Source organism: Bos javanicus, chromosome 13 (assembly GCF_032452875.1).
Source record: "Bos javanicus breed banteng chromosome 13, ARS-OSU_banteng_1.0, whole genome shotgun sequence".
Taxonomy (NCBI): domain Eukaryota; kingdom Metazoa; phylum Chordata; class Mammalia; order Artiodactyla; family Bovidae; genus Bos; species Bos javanicus.
The window spans coordinates 79,317,341-79,332,076 of record NC_083880.1 but is presented as its reverse complement, the minus strand read 5'-3'; the positions used below and the strand labels follow the sequence as shown (position 1 = coordinate 79,332,076).

The 14,736-nt window shown below is 52.8% G+C and overlaps 1 protein-coding gene across 1 annotated transcript in view; it reads left to right on the top strand.

Annotated features, from left to right (window-relative positions):
- Positions 1-780: 780 nt before the first annotated feature.
- NFATC2 (nuclear factor of activated T cells 2) overlaps positions 781-14,736 on the top strand; it is a 160,489-nt gene continuing 146,533 nt past the window's right edge. The window contains exon 1 of the mRNA XM_061437973.1: positions 781-1,281. The gene's annotated coding sequence lies outside the window, so the exon portion shown is untranslated. The remainder of the gene's footprint in view (positions 1,282-14,736) is intronic.

Below are 14,736 nucleotides of genomic sequence, written 5' to 3'. Positions count from 1 at the left end.
GGGAGAGGGAAAACCAGGCTGAGTTCAGAAAGAGCATTCTGACAGCAGCACCTCCCCCAGCCCTCCTCCCTTCCGGGGTCCCCGGCCTGTTGATGGGGGCCACGCGTGGCATCCCACAGACCATCCTCTGGAGGCTGCGCAGAGTTCATGACATCCCTTCCCTTTATTTTCCTGTTTATTCAGAGCATGTGTAAACACATGCGTTGCCTGGTTTCGGCGTCTCTTTGGCCATTTCATTATTGCTGGAGCCTCTGAGCATCACTGGAAACCTTGGGTTTTCTAAATGAATCTAAAAATAGACCTCTTTGAAAAAAAATCTTGGAGAGTTGACACAAGGCACCGTTATTTATTTCTTTTCCCTCCTCCCCTCCCCCCCTCTCTTCCCACACTTCCCTCTTCCTCCGCATCAGTCCTGAGCACAAAAATTCTGGGCAGCCGGGTGTCCCCAGGGACAGGGAAGGGCCCCCTTGGTCAGTGTCCAGGGGCCCTTGGACCCCCTGAGATGTCCGTGTGAGCCCTGGGCGACATGCTCTGAAAGGCGCCCGCTTGGAAGACGCGGGTCGCGGGGCTGGGGGGCGCTTGGGAGCCTTGGGCAGGGTTTATGCAAAGCTGCAGCGGGCGAGGGAGGCGGTGGCCGGGGCGATCCTTGCGAACGGCCGCCTGGAGCTCGGGCAAGACCGACTTGGACACTCCCACGCCCCCACCCCCTTCCCCTCGCCGTCGCCCGCATCGCTCCGTCTCCCTGACTTTTCTCCGCGAACAATCAGGGACTTGTGCTGGCGGCCGAGGGAGCCACGGAGCTGGCTGGCCGCGGAGCGGGCGACGTCATGGATTCCTGAGTGTGAAGTTTGCAGGAAAGCCCTTAGTTTTGGAGATGGACGGGATCCAGCGGTTTCCATGGCGCTGGATAAACAGGAGGAAACAGTGAGGGAATCCCGTTATTTTACTGCATTGAAAGCCTATAAACACGGAGCGCGGGGAAGGAAGTCGCGTTCCCTCTCGAGTAAGCCCGAGCGCCGAGCCGCGCCGACTCCGCCGCGCCGGGAGCCGGGAGCCGGGAGGCGGGAGGCGCGCAGCTCCCGGGCCGCTCGCAGGCGCCTCGGCCAGGGCAGCCCCCTGAGCATGCTTTAGAGAGGACGGCGCCCCCCAGGCTCCGGGTCTGCCCCCGCAGAGCCCTCTCAGCCCGCGCGCCGAGCCCCCGTCCCCTCCAGATGCAGAGAGAGGCTGCGCTGAGACGGGGGCACTGCGAGCCCCTCCGCGCCATGGGGTCTGTGGACCAAGGTAACTGCCCCCCGCCCCCGTTCCGGCCGCTTCCTCCTCCCGCCTCTCGGCCCTTTTCCTTCTGCTTCTCCCCAGCCAGCGCTTTCGGCTGCCGGCGGAGGTCGCGGGCAGGCCCGGGGACTCCGCTTTCCCAGGGCGCACAGGTAGCGTGGCCCGGAGGACGGGCGCCCCCACCCTGGCTAAGGAGGGGGGTCGGGGGCGCCGACTTGGGACCACCTCGCGCGGGGGCAGCGAAGCGTCCCCAGGCGGGATTCCTTCCCCGGGCCAGCCTGTCAGAAGGATGGTCCCTTCCGTGGGACACCCGGAGGGATTCTCGCTACTAACCGCGGGCTGCTTAACCATTTCCGCGCTGGGCTTTGGGAGCAGATGTCAGCGGTATTATTATTATCATCATCATCATCATTATTTAGCTTTTTTTTTTTTCTTTAGGAGAACAGGCTTGGTACTTTACTATCTAGTAATGAAGGCTTTACTTTTTAACAGAGCCGCAGATGCTCTGGGACATTTAAACAATTTTCTTTCTCGTTTTTGTTTTTTTTTTCTCCCTGATGTGCCTAGTGGATTCGGTGTTCCAGTTCCCCCTTTAAAGTGCAATGTACCATCAGTTTGTTTCGCGATCTGATTACACTCTCCTTTCCGTGTTTCTGTCTCTTTTCCCCCTCCTCTTGGAGTTCACCCTGGAATCATACTACTTAGATCTTTCGGGAGGGGCTTAACCTATACGAATATGATATGAAAATGTCCCATCTGGTTTGGGATTGTGGAGGGGTTTTGGCTGTCCACCAACCCACCGGACTTGAAAAGTAGAAATTAGGCGATGGGATGTGTTTTTCGGAGGCCAGTCCCGGGAAAAGTGGGGGGCATGGCCCGGAGGGCAGGGCTGCAAGAGTTAAATGAAATAAATATGCGTAGGAGGAGTTAGCCTCGTGTCATAAAATCAGAGTTGAATGTAGGTTTTGTGCTCTGCGTGGCTGATTAAAGTTCTAGGGGGGAAGAAATGACAATTTCTGTAAATAAACCTGAGGGGCTATTTTTTTTTTTTTTGAAAACCGGAGTGGGGCCAAATGCCTTGGGTTAGGTAAATGGTGTGCTTTGCCACAGTGGACTCAATGACATATTTTTAGCTGAGTTGCACTTTTGAAAGCAAGACCCTGCCAACACGGGACGTTTTAACTGGTACCAGTTTATCCTGTCCTCGGCTGGTGGTCAAGCCTATGACATAATGACCAAAATCAACACTAATATCGCATCACCTGTAAAAGGGGTGCTTTGAGACAGGCGACAGATATATTAAGGATGGGAATGGGTTTTTACTGCCATGCCATGTATACTGAAAGGCAGTGTTTGATGTTATGATGTGGGGGTGGGGGACAGACAAACGCCAAAATTAAGTCTGTTTGGAAGAAGAGGGTTGGGAAGAGACTTCTGTTTTACAGTGTGATCTCACTCGAGCCTCACCTCTGCTCCAGGTTTGTGAACTTGGTCCTCTCTCCAGGTTTGGAAGTGTGTGGGTTTTGTGTGTGCACATGCATTGCCTCACCTCCCCAGCCCACGCTCGTGTGTCCAGGGACTGTAGAACGTGCATGCTAGTGTGTGTCCACATGTGGGAGACAGGGCACCGCGTTGTTCCCGGCAAACGACTCTTGGCATGCCAAAGCGACTGGGCACACAGGCTGCAATTCCAGGCTTCAGAGACAGTTGGCATGAGAGGCGCTTCGACTGTGCCCGCATCGGGGTCTCCTGAGGGAAACCCAAATGGCCCTTCACACTCAAACACCACCAGGAGCAGAGGGGCAGATCTCAGGGTGCTTGCAGATGGGCGGGGTCATTAAATAGCAAATAGAAGTATTTGCATGGTAAGAAAATGCCGACCTTGCTGTGCAGTTTTGGGCCGAGGCTCTGGGAAAAACTGAAGATCCGAAAGAGGTGTGTTCAGTTTTATCTGCAGTGGGATGATGGAAACTATTTCAGGAATAAACAAACTCAGGGTGAGCTCTGCTCACTCCCAGACGCAAATTCCCTGCCTTCTGCCTGGCTTAGAATTTCTGCTTCACTGCATTGCAGCTGTGTGATCTTGGGTGAGCGACTTAAACTCTCTGGGCCTCAGTCTCCACATCTGTAAAACGGAGCCAATAATAATGTCTCGCTTAAAGAAGGTTGTGAGAATCAGTGAAGTGGCACACGTAAAGCATCTAAAATGCTGCCGTGCTTATAGTCAACACTGGATAAATACCCTGTGATTCCTATTAAATGCAAAACAGTAACATATTGATATAGAAACTGGATTTCATGGCAAAATTCTTTGAAGAGTCACAGTACCTTAAACCTCTCAAGAGACTCTAACTTCTTCAAGCTTCACAGTGACACAGGTTGGGCTAGGATTAGGGTTTGCCAAACCTCCATTTCCTCGTCTGTAAAAGGGAATAATGACAGTGATGACCTCATGGGGAGTCATGAGCATCGTATGAAATCATGCGTATAAAGCACTTAGCTCTGTGTTTAACATGCGCTTAACACATACTGGCTGTTATTATTTTCTGACAGTTGAGGACTATGAGAACCAGCTCTGCCCAGGATCACAACCCAAGTTTGTAGCACAAAGCCCAGCACCTGGCAAGGTCTCTGTCGCCTTCCGCGGGGGTGAGAGAGCGTTACCAGCGCTGACTGGGGGCGGCAGGGCTGGGGGTTTGACGCGTGTGAAGCCTCTCATCGTCAGGGCTGGAGGAGGGAGTGAAGCGCAGAGCGGGCAGGAGCCACTCTAGCACTACCCGCAGGCACGCGGCAGCGGCTGGGACTCGGACCCAGGCTCTCGACCGCGCGCTCTCCTGCCTCTGGAACTTACTGCTGTTATCATTGGGTATCGCACTGTTCGGCGGATGAGGACACTGAGGAAGGCCAGACCCTTGTCCTGGCCTCTTTTGCCAACATTGTGTTGGTCCTTACCATATCCTGGAAGAGAGAGAAGTCTGTGTGAGGAGGGTGGTATGGAGGGGACAAGCATCCTTGATGCAGACGGGGAAACTGAGGCAGCCTCTGATTTGTCCCGGGTGGAGGGTGAGTCAGGAAGAGCGCCTCGCTTTGCCTCAGGAGCACCATCTCTCCACTTGCACTAGAGGACTAAATGTCCCTGGATGGCCAGGGGCTGTAACACTCCCACTAGAGGACTAAATGTCCCTGGACGGCCAGGGGGCTGTAAAGCCAGTATTGCTTTCTTCCCACGAAGAACTCAGACCCGCTCCAAAAGCCCCCAGCTCCTGGCTGAGCCCCTCCCTGGCTACCCAGTCTGCGCCTCCTCCACAAAGACCTTGGGCTTTTCCTTTTCTTCCCAGAAGTTCAGAGAGAAGCACTCATTTCCCCAGATGCTCCTGCCTTTATCAAGAACCTTTCTTAGGTCAGCGGAGGACAGGGCCAGGTCGTCCGGTTCTGTGACTCTGTGGTGGATCCCAGTTTCTATATCCAAGTCGCCAGCAGCTTAGGATCTGAGTGAGAGGTTCAAACCTTGGCTCTGCCACTTGCTGGCTGCGTGACCTCATGCAAGTGATTCACTCTCCTGTGCCTCAGTTTCCCCACATTTAGAAAAGTGTTAGTGATGTTGTCTGGAGTGTTGGTTACTATATGTAGGAACTGAGGATCAACCAATCAGAATCCAGGAGCAGTGTCCCAGGAGACTCCCCGGCTGGACCAGACTTTAACCCTTCATTTACCGAATTGTAGGGAGGGTCTAAGATAGTGAAGGACAGGGGAGGCTGGCGTGCTGCAGTTCATGGTTGCAAAGAGTCAGACATGACTTAAGACTGAACGACAACAATCAGGGAGGGTCTCGGGCTTCCCCGGTGGCTCAGCAGTAAAGAATCCGCCTGCCATTCAGGAGATGCGGGTTCCGTTCCTGGGTCGGGAAGATCTCTTGGAGGAGGAAATGGCGACCTGTTCCAGTATGCTTGCCTAGAATATCCCAGGGACAGAGGAGCCTGGCGGGCTACCGTCCACGGGGTTGCAAAAAGAGTCGGATGCGACTTAGCGACTAAACAACAAAAACCATAACAGGGAGGGTCTCAAGGCCGCAGAGGCCCCTGGAGGGAATGACGGATCGTTTACCAGTCTAAGGAGAGTTCCAGTCTTTCAGTAAGCAGCATGAACCTCAAACTACTCCGTTAATAAGTGCTGCTATTATTATTGTATAATTCATTAATTCAATATTTATACACCCCAAATCCAACCTAAAAACAACAGTTGCCGAGTGCTTCCCACACATGTTCTCATTGGCTAGCTCTCGCTACACACACGTGTGATTGAGTATTTCGGCTCTGACCTCGAAGAAGCAGGGCAGGTTACTCTTTTTGTCCCTTTGCTGGATGAGGAATTCGAGACTCTGACCGCCCAGACTGGACGGGGGCCCTCCTGTGCCCCGCAGGCCCCCACCCTGCCCTCTCCTATCCTATGCGCCTCACACTGATGGTCGTTGTCCATGACACGTCTGCATCCTCCTCCAGAACTGAACACCAGGAACCAGAGGCGTCAGCTGTCTCATTCACTCCGGGGGCCCCAGCGCCTGGAATGTGCCTGACACTCAGTGGGTTTTCAGTACTTTTGTTCCGTGGATGGAGGAATGAATGAATGACGCCCAGTAGGGTCGCTTGACCTGTTGGGGCCACAGAATTAAGACTTAAACGCCGAAGCACCGCCGCCGTCCTCTGGCTCACTCTTTCCGCCTCTTTTTGACCATGATGGTGGTTTTGACTTGCGCGTTCTCCCACCAAGCGCTGGTGACCTAAGCAGGCTTCCTTGTGGGTCATCAGCAGGCCCACGCTTTCATGCTGTTGTCTGGAATGAGTCAGTTCCCAACAACAACAACGACCGTGACAGCCGCCACCGCTTCCCGAGCGCCCTGGATTTGCCAGGCACCGTCCCAGGGCTTCTCCACCGCCACCGCGTTGGCTCCCACCCAGCCCCATCTTGGACAGGGAGGGGTGCCCGCTGCGCCCGGGGCACATCGCTGGTGGCAAAGCTCGGAAGCAATCCCCTTGCACCCTGTTGCTCCCCGTTAGGGATGGACAGTCATCGCAAGGAGGGCATCTGTTTTCCCCACCAGACTGTATATACTGTAGGGCCGAGCAGTGACAGACATTATCTTAGCGGATTCTCCCAAAATAACCTGACTGGTTGGAATTGAGTATGATCCTCCCATTTCAAGAAGAGGAAACCAAGACGGGGCCTGGTCAAGGCATTCAGAGGGCAGCACTGATTCGGAAAGCTCTGTTTTTAAGGGTTGCCCAGTCCTGCCTCCGGAGAAGGCAATGGCACCCCACTCCAGTACTCTTGCCTGGAAAATCCCATGGATGGAAGAGCCTGGTAGGCTGCAGTCCATGGGGTCGCTAAGAGTCAGACACGACTGAGCGACTTCACTTTCCCTTTTCACTTTCATGCATTGGAGAAGGAAATGGCAACCCACTCCAGTGTTGTTGCCTGGAGAATCCCAGGGACGGGGAGCCTGGTGGGCTGCCGTCTATGGGGTCGCACAGAGTCGGACATGACTTAGCAGCAGCAGCAGCAGTCCTGCCTCTGCTGCTTCTTGCAGCAGGATCGCCCGGTCAGTGAGCTGGGTGGGCTCACGGTGGGGCTCTCTCCTGCCTTCCACCTGCCTCTCTGGGCCGCTGAGGAGCTTCTGGCGGCGCCATCCCTTCCCTGTCCAGCTGGGACCTGCCAGCAGGGACCCATTTCCTCAGAGCCTCTCTTGTTGGCCACATCTCCGCCTTGCACTTCTTTGCCCGGGCCGCCAGGGTGCCTGTGTCTGGTGCCACAGCTGCTGTGGGAGCAGGTCCGGGCTGCCCAGTTACCCCTTGGCGCCCCCCAGCCCTTCCCTTGGCCTTGGCCTGAGCCAGTCTTTCCACCCCGGGGTCCCTGCTCCCTTTTTTTTCCCCACATTTTTCTTCAAGGCCCAACTCATTCTTACCTCCTCTTAGAAGCCGCCTTGACCATTTAATTCATTTTCATCATTTCAAGCATCTCCGATGTACCGGTTGCCCTTCCACAGGCTGGGGATAAAGTGAACAAGACTGAGGGTGTCTGTCCTCACAAGGCAAACCTCAGGGCAGCCACCCAGGAACATCCAAGATAAACTGGAATGGTGTTAAGGGCTAGAGACCATACTAGGAGCACAGAGCTGCGAAGGTCTTGGTTTATACATGTGTGTGCTGCGTGGGTGTTTGAGTTTCCTGTGGCTCCAACACAAATTACCGCAAGCCGGGTAGCTTGAAACAACAGAGATCGATCTATTCTCGCACAGTTTCAGAGACTCAGCGTGTGAAATCAAGGTGTCAGGGCTGTGTTCTCCGGAGGCGCAGGGGCACGACCCCTCCCTGTCTCTTCTGGACCCCAGTGGTCCCTGGCGGTCCTCGGTGTTCCTTGGCTCCTAGCTGCGTGTCTCCACTCTCCGTCTCTACCTTGACATGGCCTTCTTCCTGTGTGCGTCCTCTCCTCCTCTTACAAGGATGCCAGCCATTGAATTTGAACCCTTAGCTCTGAGGACCTCATCTGGACTTGATCATATCTGCAAAGACCCTCTTGCCAAATAAGATCACAGCCACCAGTTCTTGAGGTTAGGACTTGAGCGTATTTGGGGAGAGGATGTAATTCAACACACACTCGAGGGGATAATTCACACTCGTGGGTCCCTTCCTCTCTAGAGATGTCTAATTCTTTGACCTCTGAACAGTGAGGGATCTGTCTCTACAGTATCTCAGGCGGAAGGAACAGTGAGCCCCAAGGCCCAGAGGAGAGAGCTGCGCTTGGGATAGTCAAGGAGCAGCCAGTCCCGCGTGGCTGAAACAGAAAGGTAGGGAGGAGAAGTGTGATACAAATAGAAAGATGGGGGAAGCAGGCCAGGGCGGGACCCAGCAGGATTTTGCGAGCAGTTTGAAGTTCATTCTTTGAAGTTCATTCTCATGGTAATGGGGAGGCCCTGGGGAAATCAGAAGTCACTGAGGGTGTGAGTTGCTGAGTCTTTTCAGAGAATCACACTGACCATTAAGTGGGAAACCTCTTCCAGGTAACAGGGGATGCTTAGAATACAGGTGGGAGGTGACTGCAGAGGCCTGGGCAGGGATGAAGGGCTGGGGCCAGTGTGGGGAGCAGGGAGTGGGGAGGAGTTGGTGTTTCCCTGTCTGCAGAGACTTCTCCTTTTTGGTTTCCAAACTGTGCTCCCTTGAGTCCTGGGGCTGCGAAGCGGTGGTCCCTATCTTTGGCCCTCAAGGGCACTTGCCATCAATTTTGTGAGTAATACGGGCCTCTTCCAGTGGGTCTCCTCTCGGCCCAGCCTGGACTCCCCCGGCGGCCCCTCCTTCCCTCTCTGCTATCACCAGGAGTCAGAAGGCTTCTCTCAGTGTTTCATCTTAGTCCAAAAACGTCCCTCAGCGCATCCACCCTGAGCTAATAACCCAGGAACACTGTGACTCAGTAATGAGTATCAGACTGCTGTGGGACAAAACCACTTCCGTGGTGGCATGTGTGACTTCGAAAGTAACATCACGACCTGCTCCATGCCTTAGTTTCTTGAGCTGAGCAGCGGGGGTGACGGTAAGCGTCACACGCGGCGGAAGCTGGGAGGCTTGCAAATCAGGTCTGTGCTGCTCTCGGTGTGGACACAGTGATCAGTGCCTGTTAGCTGCCATTTTCACTATTATTTTAGGGTTTCAGAGTCAAGTTGTTAGTTTTCTTCAGCCTATTAACCGACAAGGGCTTCCCTGGTGGGTCAGTGGGAAAGAATTTGCCTGCCAATGCCAGAGACTCGGGTTGGATCCTTGGATTGGGAAGATCCCCTGGAGAAGGAAATGGCAACCCCCTCCAGTATTCTTGCCTGGGGAATCCTATGGGCCTGGTGGGTAGAGTCCATGCAGTGGCAAAGAGTCAGACACGACTTAGCGACTAAACAAGAACAATTAACCTACAAGAGTCCTTCCTGATTGGGATAAATCGACTTTCTTCTAAGTCTTTGGGGTCTCTTCTGAATGACCTAGCTCAGTCACTCAACCAGTGAGTTCAGAGGGGTTTGTGGAGGCACGGGCTAGGTGGTACGGAGAATATCCAAGATATATAAGCTGTACTCATTTACACTCGAAAGAGAGGCACAATCGTGTGTGAAACCATTCACATGCAAAGGAACTAAAAGTTTCAGTGAAGTCTACTGATTGTGTTGATAGAGGAATTTAAGAGAGCGTGGGCAAGAGGGAGGCCCTGTGGTCTTTTGGGAGGGGAGGGTGGGAGATGCTCTGGGGTGTGGCTGTGCTGGAGGGAGGCTGGAGGCTTCCAGATCCCTGAGGTCAGCTTGCTTGTCCGCATCCCTCTCTGACTTCATAGATTATGGACTCGACATAGATGCTTGAGTCTGCAAGAGTAGGCAGGAGAGAGGATGGATATGGGAGCCCTGACCCTGGGGGTGCGGTCATCTGGGGAGACGGCCAGGTGACAGAAGGGTGACGGTGGACAGAGGGAGACGGCAGACAGTTAAGAAATAGTTCTGGGGTTGGGCAAAGGCTAACCAATGTTCCATCCCCCAGCTAACCAGCCCTCTGCTGCTGCCATTAAGGCTCTGATTCAGTGGAAGGCGAAGCTCCCCTGGCAGAGGGATGGTGACACCTCCTGCTTAATTAAAGGCAAGAACCGCAGTTTAAGGGCTAGGTGAGTGTGCTGACCGTGCTCTCCCGTGAAATGTCAGTTCCATAAGGTGGAAGGGAATGTGCTGCGGAAGCAAGGGATGAAGAGAACAGACAAAGCCAGGACAAAGTAGGTGAGCAGGGATCAGGGCGGACGAGTTGAGGGCCCGGAGACCAGGGTCTGGTGCCCACATGCCCACAGGGTGGACGGGGGCAGCGGGTGGGGCGGTGGTGACCCGAGAGCGGTAGAGTCACCTGGAAGCTTCTACTCAGCCCCAGGTGGCAGGGCCACAGGGAGCACAGGTCCCGTGTGGCCTGGTCTTCCCGTTGTGGGGAGCCATCAGACACTTGAAGTTTTAAATGAATACTCTCAATTAAAAAAAAAAGTTCAGATTAAAAAAAAAATTACGGGGCAGGCCAGACATAATATGCCTGCAGGATGGGTTTGACCTGGGACCACCGCTGCTGTGCTGTGGGGTGTCTCCTTACAGTCCACACCTCCATTTGGGTTCCGGCTTTTGGTAGATCCCTGTTTTCCTGGAGCTTTAACCCTCTCTGCCTGCCTGGTAGTAATGAGGCGGGGTGGTGGGGGGTGGCGCCAGTTTCAACAAACTGCCTTCCGCTGCAATCTTCTCCTGGAAATTATCTTTCTTACAGCAGAGAAGTCCTGTCCAGGCTTTGAAAGATGGTGTTGATTGTAGGTTGGAGTGAAAGCCAAGTTTGAAAGTGTCTTGTGGTTCCCCCAAATCATGAGGAGGTCACCCCTGAAAACTGGCTTTGAGGGGAGGCAACGTGGAAGGGGACGCCAGGACACTCAGTGGTCGAAATATTTTAGAAATCGAAATTGATGCAAAGGGACTTTGTGGTTACAAATCTGCCTTCCACTGCAGGGGGTGTGGGTTTGATCCCTGGTCGGGGAACTAAGATTCCCATATGCTACAGGGCAAAATAGTAAATAAATAAATACAAAAAAATTGATGCAAAAATCTACGATGAACCAAAAATAGAAAAAAAATTTAAGTAAAGACAAGATCTTTATTATTCATTTTTCCTCTTACCTCAGGGTCTAGGATGGGTCCACACAGCACTGATACTGACCCTGTCTTTATTCCAAGTGTAATAGTTTGCTTAACATAGATTTTCTTTGTATTTATTTTTATTTTTAAAACATGTTTTATGAAAGCATAGTGTATTTGACTATTGAGGTTTTTGGTTCCCTCTTGAATTTTGCCTCACTTGCCTCACTCTGGTTCCAGTCCTGAAGGAGTCAAATGCATCCATCTGTAAATTAAAATATTAGCATCTCGAGTGATAATCCCCGGATGTACTTAAATTGAGGGGCGGTCCTTTCTGGGATCTGGGAGAGCTCCTACTTTTCCGATTAAACACATTTCGGGGCCTACATTTTCTAGTTAAGCTTTTCTTACGATGGGGTCGTCGGGATGGTGGGGTTTGGGCTGAGAACAGCCCGTTAGGGCTGGCTTTGTAGTCCGCAGGGCCTAACATAAAAGAAAATTCTCAGCCCCTGGTTCAAATATTGCTAAGAATTTTAAGATGGTGGTGGCAGGGTGTTAGACCTTGTGGTCCTCTGGGTGCAGGGCCCTGTGGGCTAGCACAGGTTGAACCCATGAAATTGACCTTGGCTGCTGCTCAGGTTAGCACTAGAGCCTCCTGGACCCCCAGCTGGAATGGGGCCTCAGGTATGAGCTGATTTACTGGCCCCCATTTTACAGATAGAAGAACTGAGGCACAGAAAGGCCAGCTGACTTGCTTAAAAGTCACAGAGTGATTCAGAGGAAGCACTCGGATTGGATCCTGGGCCCCCATTCTGTGATCTTCCTGATGGTACCACAGGGTCACCCCAACCTTGGCCAAACAATGATCTCTTCATGCCTGTGGGTGCCATTGACCTCCAGGAAGTTCAGCTTGGAAGAGGAGGCAGCGACTGGATTCAAATCCATCAGTGTTGTTATAATGACCCCAGGAATCTATTTCCTATACCAGAGCATATTTTTTTATAAGTCATTTTTTTTTCTTTTCCTTTTGAAAAAGAAAAAAAGCATGTACAGGCAGAATTTCCCTGAAGCCACTGAGTCAGATGAAATGTTATTTACATAAAAATAATTACAGGTGTCATAACCATGCTAGAGGCTGGGCCACCGGTTGTGCAAAACACCAGCTTTCCGGACATCCCTGACAAGTCCCATGAAACTGAGGCAACCAGGGACTCAGGTTCGCCTCTCGATGCCACTTCGTGTTCTGAGAGATCTCTCAGGGTGAGCTCTGTTGGGCACTGTCCTTCATCCAGTCCTTCGGCTCCTTCTTCGAGAGTGCCCACCGTGCCCTGGGAACGCTTCCAGGATCTGGGGCTACAGCTGGACTTGCCAGATTAAAATACAGAATATCCGGTGAACTTTGAATTTCAGGCAAACGATGAATGCATTTTTAGTTTCAGTATGTCCCATACAATGTTGGGGGACATATTGAGCTAAAAAACATAAGCGTGCATTGTTGTCCAAAATCCAAATTTAACCGAGTGTCCTGTGTTTTTGTTCACTATATCTGACAGCCCTGGAGACAGCAGTCAATAAAACAAACCTTCTTGGTCTTGTGGGGCTTACAGTCGATTGAGAAGAGGCAGAAAAGATGAGCAAGTGCACTTATGAATAAATATGCTGCCAAGATAAGGGCTTCGAGGAACACAAAGCAGGGTCAGGGGACGGAGGAGGCCAGGGGGTGCTATTTTTATTGGGATGATCGTGGAAGTTCTCTCTGAGGAGCTGACATTTGAGCTGAGGAATGAACAAAGCAAGGAAGTGACATTTATCAGTGTGAATAGTAGGTGCAAAGGCCCCGGGGTAGGGCCACGCTTGGTATTTTCAAGGAACAGCTGGACGATTGAGGAGTGGGTGGCAGAAGGAAGTCAAAAGAAGGGACCGTGGCCAGAGATGATGCCTAAAGGGGGCTGGCGTGGGGCAGCTGATCTAGGACCCTGTCGGTCAGGGTGCTTGTGTGTCCCTCCCTGACGCCTACGGGAGCCTCTGCCCTCATCTTGTTACTTCCATGTTGGCCCTTACAGGGATCCCTTTCAAAATATCCCTTTGGCTGCTCCATGTCAGGGCCGGCGTGGAAGTGACGAGGCCAGGGAGGACAGTCATCAGGGTGACAGATGACGTGCACTAGGCTCGCCGGGGTCGGAGGCGGAACAGTGAAGCTGGTGAAACGTGATGGGATTTGGGGTTTTTTGGTTTGCTGAGGGGGTTGCCTGTGGGTGTGAGCAGAGAGAAATAGAGGACTTGCTCATTGGTTTTCGGTGGGAGAAAGTGATGAATGGGAGGGTGATCTGGCTGGGAACTGTGGGAGAGGAGCAGTTTCAGACGATAAGTAGGTTGGTTTGGACAGGTGTGCTCCACGGCGCCTGCTGGGTGCCCAGATGCAGCTGTTGAGTGGACGGTGGGACAAGTCCACTCCTTAGTCGCTCTGTCCTGTCCACCTCTGTGACCCTTTGGGCTGCGGCCCACTAGGCTCCTCTGTTCATGGGATTTCCCAGGCAAGAATACTGGAGCAGGTTGCCATTCCCTTCTCCAGGGGATCTTCTCAAACCAGGGATCAAACCCATATCTCCTGTGTCTCCTGCATCACAGGCAGATTTTTTAACCGGCTGAGCCATTGGGGAAGCCCTGGGAGAGGTAGAGACTGAGGCTAAAGATGAGCTTCATACCAGAAGGGGGAAAGGAGCACAGAGCTATGTGTTGGCCGGGGTTGGGGGGGTCCTTCCAGGGCCTTCTTGAAGGGGCCTCAGCACTCAGAGTCTCCTGGGGTGGGGTTGGGTGGGGTGGGTGGGAGAGTTGGTATACTCTGAGTATTTGTATTCACTTGCAATCAGATTATGCTGCCTTTTTAAAGAGGCAGCCGGCAAGAGGAAAAGAGAGAACTCAAGGGTGGACTAGAGGGTGAGAGTGTGCTTCCGCTGCTTCCTGTCCTCCCCACGGCCCGCACTCCCATTGTCTCTTGCCTGGATGGCTGCATGAACCTCCTAATTGGTCTTCTTGCTGTAAACCTCATCACCTTGCAGTTTCTTCTCCACCCAGAACCCAGAGCAACCGATTAAAACCCCAAATGTGGTCTTGTCACGTACCTGCCTAAATGCACTTCAGTCATTCCTCATTGGTCTTAGGTCCAAAATTCTCCACGAAGGCCCCACTAATCCCCCAGCCTTACCCCACACCATCTTCTGGTCCGTCCCCTCCAGTCTTTTCTCGGTTCTTCCTGCCTCTTCCTGCCTCAGGGCCTTTGCACATGCTTTCCCAGCTGGCTGTTAGTTCTTCCCCTCACTCTTCGCTGGCTACCTTCTGCTCAGCCTCCTGTTCTCAGCTCAAGTATCACCTCCCTAAGGAAGCCTTTCTTGAATTCCGTGTTGACATTATTGTTGTAGCCTCTGTCCTGTCGTCAGCTCTCCTTTCATGGCACTTGTCTCAGTTTGTAATTATACACTAGAGTCAGTGCTTTTGAGTGGAGCTGAAATCCTGGGCCAGGATCAGACGTGTGCTAGGATTTGCAGACCCTCAGCAGCCTCACTAACCTCCCATTGCACTTCTGTTGGGGAGCCCAGAGGAAAGCTCAAAGACCAGGGCCTCCATAAGGTCAGCGGTGGGGCAGAGGGCAGGTTGACAGAGCTGCACCGTTGGGGCCTGCATCCCAGCCCGCGCTCCCGGAGTGGCCTCTGAATGCATAAAGGTCATGCATTATGCTCCTTGCTTCTAACAGCACAAATTATTTATTTTGGAATTGAAAATATGCCATCCCC